Source organism: Chenopodium album, chromosome 18 (genome assembly GCF_948465745.1).
Source record: "Chenopodium album chromosome 18, dcCheAlbu1.1, whole genome shotgun sequence".
Taxonomy (NCBI): Eukaryota; Viridiplantae; Streptophyta; class Magnoliopsida; order Caryophyllales; family Amaranthaceae; genus Chenopodium; species Chenopodium album.
This window is the reverse complement of record NC_137851.1, coordinates 20,950,723-20,957,382: the sequence shown is the minus strand read 5'-3', so window position 1 is coordinate 20,957,382 and position 6,660 is coordinate 20,950,723. Positions and strand designations below refer to the sequence as shown.

Sequence of the window (6,660 nt, the reverse complement as noted above, 5' to 3'; positions counted from 1 at the left end):
GATATTGTACTAAAGGATTTATTAGATTTATCTTTTTTTGGGTGCTCATGTCCTAGAGTAATTATGGGTAATAAACCCTAGTGCTTGCAATAATTAGCTGGCCAAATCGTACACTATGCTTATAGGTTTAATTCAAACTTTAGATCAAGATTGCTATGACATACAAAAACACAATATGGCATTAGTATCAAGGTCTACCGGTAGTAAGGGTCTCTCTACCACTTTGTAAGGAGTTCGAATTTTACCTAGTATGTGTAATCCTCAAAATCCACCTACTTGTAGCGGACTACTTACCCTGTTACCCAAATAAGATAAAAGGCCGTAGTGACATTCATAGTCTCATTTTTTTTTAACCCACAAGAAAATTGTCTCATACCCCCGCCGTGTTCTAATAAGTGTTACACAATAAATACAGCCGTGTTTAAATTAGTGTGACACTTTCTTTTTGGCAAAAAGCTACATTTTAATATATATCTCTATGCTCTCATGGTCGCCACTTAAACTCACTACTACTTTTTTTATTATCATTTATCTCCTCTCATATTCATTACTCCCTCTATTTTTTTTTATTTGCATCGGTTTGACCATCACATTTGTCGAAACGCAACTTTGACCATAAATATCTTTAATTGTCTATTAATAAAAATTATAATAAAACTATATTATGAAATTAGACATTAGGACTAATCTAATGATATATTATATAATAACATTTATTTATTTTATAGAAGTGAAAAAATTAAATCAACTATAGTATGTGAATAGTGCAAAAATAAAAGTGATGCATTTAAAAAAAAAACGGAGAGAGTACTTTTCAATAAACTATTAACCCATTATCTTTAATTTTTATTACAATTTTTTAATACTTCAACTGCCCCACTTACTTCTTATTTTATTTAAGTCAATTAAATTGCCTAAAACTATGTGTCGGTCAAAATGTAACACTTATTAAATACGGAGGATTTACAATAATTGCGTCAATGCAATGTATTTAAAATCATTTTTAAAAAGTCATATCATTATTTATGTTTTCAAGGCATAACTTTTCATAGCAACATTACAGTGTCAATACCCCAATTGATATGTCCTCAAAAAATACAATTAAATGACCGAACTAGCAAGACAATGGCCCTCTTGGTAGCCCATAATAAATGGCGTAATATAAATGTATTTGAGTGTAATTTGGCAAAGAAAGTAACAATAAAGTTGTCTTTAGGAATGTCATCTCATATTCTCATACCCAAACCTATGAATTTCTTTATAAAATTAAATTCCTAACCAATACCTAATCCCAAAAGGTAACGGATGTTAATGGAGTAGAAAATGAATTACCTACAGAGAATAAGCATTTCCATGGGGTTCCATCATTTATTCGGTGATTTTCACTAGTTACCTAGTATATGCCAAATCTTTCACGGTTTATTAAAGATGTCAAAAAATAACCCATATTAACTTGAAAATTCGATCCTAAAAAGATGATTGTTTTGTTAAGTATAAGAAATTACTAAATATTAGGTTCTTAAAACGAAGAGATTTATCAATTAATCAACCTCAATTTAACTCATGATCATAAATTCAAGATTTTTTTTTTTTTTTTTTTTTTTTTGACAAAGGCATAAATTCAAGATTCGAAATCCATTATTTGCCAATCCGATATGGATTTAATCACTTTAAATTGTTTCAAATTATTCAAATCTATACACATCGCAACAACAATATTACAATGGACCTAACTTGCTAAAATATGAATGTGTTTAAATCGCAATGTTCTTTGCTTCTTTGTTGCCCCCTAAAAAAAGCACAACAAATTAAAAAGTAAGTTAAAATAGAAAACTTTTAACTGTCCATTTAATATTCGTGAATAATTGAAGAACAGTAATGGAAAAGATTTTTTTGTTGTAAATATGTAAGAAAAGTTACATACTAGGTAACTAGTGAAATGTGTTTAAATCGCAATATTTTTTGCTTCGTTGTTTCCCTCTATAAAATGCACAATAAATTTGTTACATACACTAGGTAACTAGTGAAATTACCGAATAAATGATGGAACCCCTCACGAGTCATTAAATCATAGTACGAGTGTTTGAATGTCACAATAAATCAAAGATAGAGCTGATGATTATTGCGACGATTTTGTCTATTAGCAATAATTAATTCAGTGCAAAGTGATTCTTTATATTGATTTATCTTGCTTTGTTGCCTCTTTTTTCGAATTGCTTTTACTTGCCTCTACTTTTACATTAAGCACGCTTAAGACCCATCATTTTCGCCTTTGTCTTATATACTCCCTCTGTCCCACTAAATTTTATTCTTATTCTCTTTATTAGGATTGTTAACATTAGATTAACCGTACCGTTTTAACCGCTAGAGCGGTTACTTAAAAACACGAACCATAATCGTACCGTTAAGGAACGGTTATCCGTAACGGTATGGTTACCGATTAACCATCAACCAATAAATAAATTATAAATTAATACTTTTTGTTTTTCCAAAAGTTTCAAATCTAATACAAATTTTGATATAAACAAAAATAAGCTCCAATTAGTTGATTATAAATCAATAAAGATTGTTTTAGGGTTAACTTGCTTAATTATACTTTGTCTTTTCCTCAAAAAAATTTATAAAAAAGGAAAAATTGAAAAAAAATAATCCCACCTTTGGCAATTGGCACATCTTCTCAAAATAATCTTACTTTTGTGTATTCCAGAAATAATCCCACCTTTATACCCTATTTTCTCAAAATAATCCTTTTTTATTTATTGACCGATTAATTAAATTGGTTACCTGTTTTAAAAGGTAATTGGACACGTGTCACCTTTTAATTGGGTTTTTATATATATAGCTAGGTTGTGGCTGGGGCGCTGCCCCGGATTTTTGTTTAGTGTGAATTGTATATTGTAAGCATTTATTTATTTGTAAGTAATTAAATGTGAAAGTAAGAATATATTTGGGTGGTAATAGAAATGCATTAGTGTACATGGTTATGTATGCTCTTGGCTTCGTAAACATATCTTTGAATTGTTCAATTTTTTTATGGTAAAACATGTGTGTCGAGTCTGCAAACTTGAGTGAAAGTAAATTTGCAAATTGTTGATTTCAATATTCAAGCATACATGGGTGAAAGATTTGCTTCTTTTTTGTTGTGATGGTAGTATTCGCTTATTGTAATGTGCTTGAATTGTGCATCATTTCCCTTTTTTTCCCTTCTACCGTCTCCAAATGTGCTTCATTTCCTTTTCCCTCCATTGTCTCCAAATGCATTTGATGTTGTGGCAATTCCATTATTGGTAGAATTTGTGATATGCAACATGTGTAGATCTTCATTTCTTTGATGCTCTTCAGGCTGTTGGGTTATAGTTGTTGGTGGAAGTTCTCTTATCTCATTCCATGCTGGATCATACGTGATCGTATTAAATAAGCGACGTGTTTAGGCTGCATATATATCAAAAATATTTTACCTTTAGTCTTTAACTCTGTAAAGAAAAAAAAATTATCAGAGAAAACTCAGCTACTCATTGATATGGTTCAAAATTTATTTTTCTTGTCCCCTAGAATTGAGGCTAAGTGTTCTTGTCTCCAACTTAAATTTGCAAAGTATCATCAAATCATGTATGGTGAGATCAAACATGAAAAACATTATACATAAAAAAAAAAAAACTAAACAACCATAAATATACCGAATCAAATCATAAACAAACTTTTGATCGTCTCCTTCACCTATCTATATATAAAGCATAAGATCCACTTTTAATATATATTATTAATTATTAATAAATTATTAGTAGTTGGTTCATTTTAAACAAAAATAATCATTCAGCATCTCAAAAAACTGAAATCACACCCTTTTATCAAGTCTCTAGCTTCTATCAATCACACAGCTTCTATCAAGTTGGGGTATTGGTAAAAATATTAATTTAAGATCTATCAAGTGGAAGAATACATAATACTAAGGGGCCCTATGGAAGCTAGGCATCAAGGTACTCAATGTCTAGCTGTTCATTCATTCAGAGAATACTTATGTTCTAGGAACACAATGTAAAACCAATTTCTAAATGACTTACTTACCAGAAGAGAAATAGACCTCCAATCTGCAATTTGGTTTCCTACAAATCTAAACAGCACACAGATAGGCAAAGTGTAATTAGCACCAAACCAAAATACTCGCACACATATTTTTTTTTTTTTTTTAAATTTAAAAATTGCTTTAAGCCACACACCATAAATAATTTACCTCCAAGGGTGGTTACACTTATAAAATTACAGAAATTGTCTAGGATGGAGTAATATATAGGAATGGGATTATGAACCGTTTAGTTCAAATGTGAAGGGATGAAATATAGGTGCCTATTTATTTGCCGAAATTAATTAAGACATCAGTTACTAAAATTAAACATAAATTAGCAACGTTATTAAGCTCAAATAATTAAATTAATCCATCAAATTAGCAAGAAATCTTTAATGATTTTTTTTACGGTGGTTTAGATTTTTTCTCGCTAAGAAGTGAAATACAAATCACATCAAGAAACCACCAATCTATTTAGAAGTGGAATAAGACGATCAGTTGCCTCATTAAATTAGTGAATAATATTTGCTCCTATTAAAAATTGGTAATTACAAAGTAGAGTAAATCAAGCAAATTAATTAATTGGGAAAAAATTAACTAAAACACTTACGGTTACGGAGGTCGTTAAGAAGAAAACCTTTCAGTTCTACATCTCCTTTACAATGGCTTTGATGGGATCGATGTAAATTGATGGCCACAACTTGCTGCAATCGTACTAAAACTTCCTGCAGTAGACGGTTGAGATGGTGAGATGGAATAAGGTCACTGGATTGAGCTTGGGCTGGTGCCGCCATTGTTAAAGCTTAGATGGCGGATGTACCCAAGTTAAAACATTAGATGGTGCTACTCTGATCTCTCTGATCTTTTGACAGAGATAATCTAAATGATGGTGCTACTTTTTCTTTTTTTTAAAAAAAAATAAAAAAAATAAAAAAATTAATTTAAAAGTTTTGGGATGTACTTGTATTTGGTTTTGTTCATGTTAGGTAGCTGAGGTTATAATTCTCTTTTTTTTTTAATGGGGTTATAATTCTCATCTCTTTACTCTTTCTTTGTGTCTTGTCTATTTATTTATTTGTTGTAGCAATTTATGTTTATGTTTATGTGTTTCCAATCCGTTACCTTTATTAATTTGATACCAAACGCCCCCTAAGAGGGGATTTGGGGTGGGGGTTGGACATGGCAACCCCTTCCCATTCCCTCCTCCTTGATTCAGGTGGGGTTTTGGGGTGGGGGTCAGTTCGGTGGTGGGTGGTGATGTAATGGTGGTGGTGATGGGTGGTGGACATGGAGGAATGGGGTGAGGTGGGAGAAGAGGGATTAAATAAAAAATAAAATCTAATCTGTAAAACAGGTTGAAAGTAAAAAGGATCATTTTGAGGATATGGGGTACAAAGATGGGATTATTTCTGGAATACACAAATGTAGGATTATTTTGAGAAGATGTGCCAAATGTGGGATTATTCTTTTCAATTTTTCCTATAATAAATATATTATTATTTTAAATATTAATCATCGGTTAACCGTTTACTCAAAAGTGTAACCGTAATTGTAACCATTAATCGCTATATTTAACGGTTAGCTTAACTGTAACCGTTAATTTTAACGGTACGGTTAATTAACTTATATAATGAGTCGGTTATATTGATAAACGGTTACAGTTTTTTTTGCACACCCCTACCCTCTATGGCTCTATTTCTATTTTATTTGTCCCATTGCAAATATTAGATTAAATTTTATAAAATTAGATCATAAAATCCTCCTAGAATACAAGGGATAATTTAGTCATGTGGGATTTTTAATTTTTTTTCCGCTAGAATGCAAGGGAATATTTAGTCACGTGAGATCTTTTTAAGTTTGCCTCATTGTATATATTTTTTTTATCACAAACTATTGCGTCAGTACGGACTAACTAAATGTTTTATCATCAGTCCAGTGGGTTTTTGCTTTATACCAATGATTGCTCCTATTGATAGCGTTGTTATTGGTAGTGGTATCGTCGAGACGTCGACGGTGAGAAACTCGTTTATTGTTAATTGTATTTGTCCATGATTTATGCTTAAATTAGCTTGATAATTATTTGAGATTCTCGGATATTTAGAAAAATGCCAAAAAAAAATCAATTTGGGGCATTCTTGTGTATGTGATGTATAATCGTTGAAATTGATTATCCTATGTGATTTTATGTTGAATTGTGAACGTTTTGAAAACAAATGCATGTATTTTGGTTGAGAAATGAGCATGTTAGCTTATGCCCATAAGCTTAGCACGGGACCTTCAATGGTGGTTCTCCTATTATTGACCTTCAATAGTAGGAAGACCATTTTTCTATTTGTTTATTTTAAAAATAAAGATTACTAAATTTTTAAAAATGTATGATTTTATTCATTCATTGTTTAGATGATATCATTTAAAGGCTGGATGATATCATGTATTGTGTCTACAATATTATCTATACGATGGATGATATATCCTCTATTGTCTTTTTTATATCCTCTATTGTTTTTATAATACGAGTATCTTCTATGAGTTGGATGATATCCTCTATTATTTTTATAATATTTTCTATAAGTTTGATTATATCCTCTATTGGTTCT

At 30.7% G+C, this 6,660-nt stretch overlaps 1 long non-coding RNA gene across 1 annotated transcript; it reads right to left on the bottom strand.

The window, feature by feature from the left end:
* Positions 1-3,008: 3,008 nt before the first annotated feature.
* LOC145590605 (uncharacterized) lies at positions 3,009-5,088 on the bottom strand. The gene is made up of 3 exons (XR_014102105.1): positions 4,674-5,088; positions 4,066-4,111; positions 3,009-3,432 (listed from the first exon to the last, which is right to left on the bottom strand). It is a non-coding gene; the product is annotated as an uncharacterized LOC145590605 (long non-coding RNA).
* Between the last annotated feature and the right edge of the window lie 1,572 nt (positions 5,089-6,660).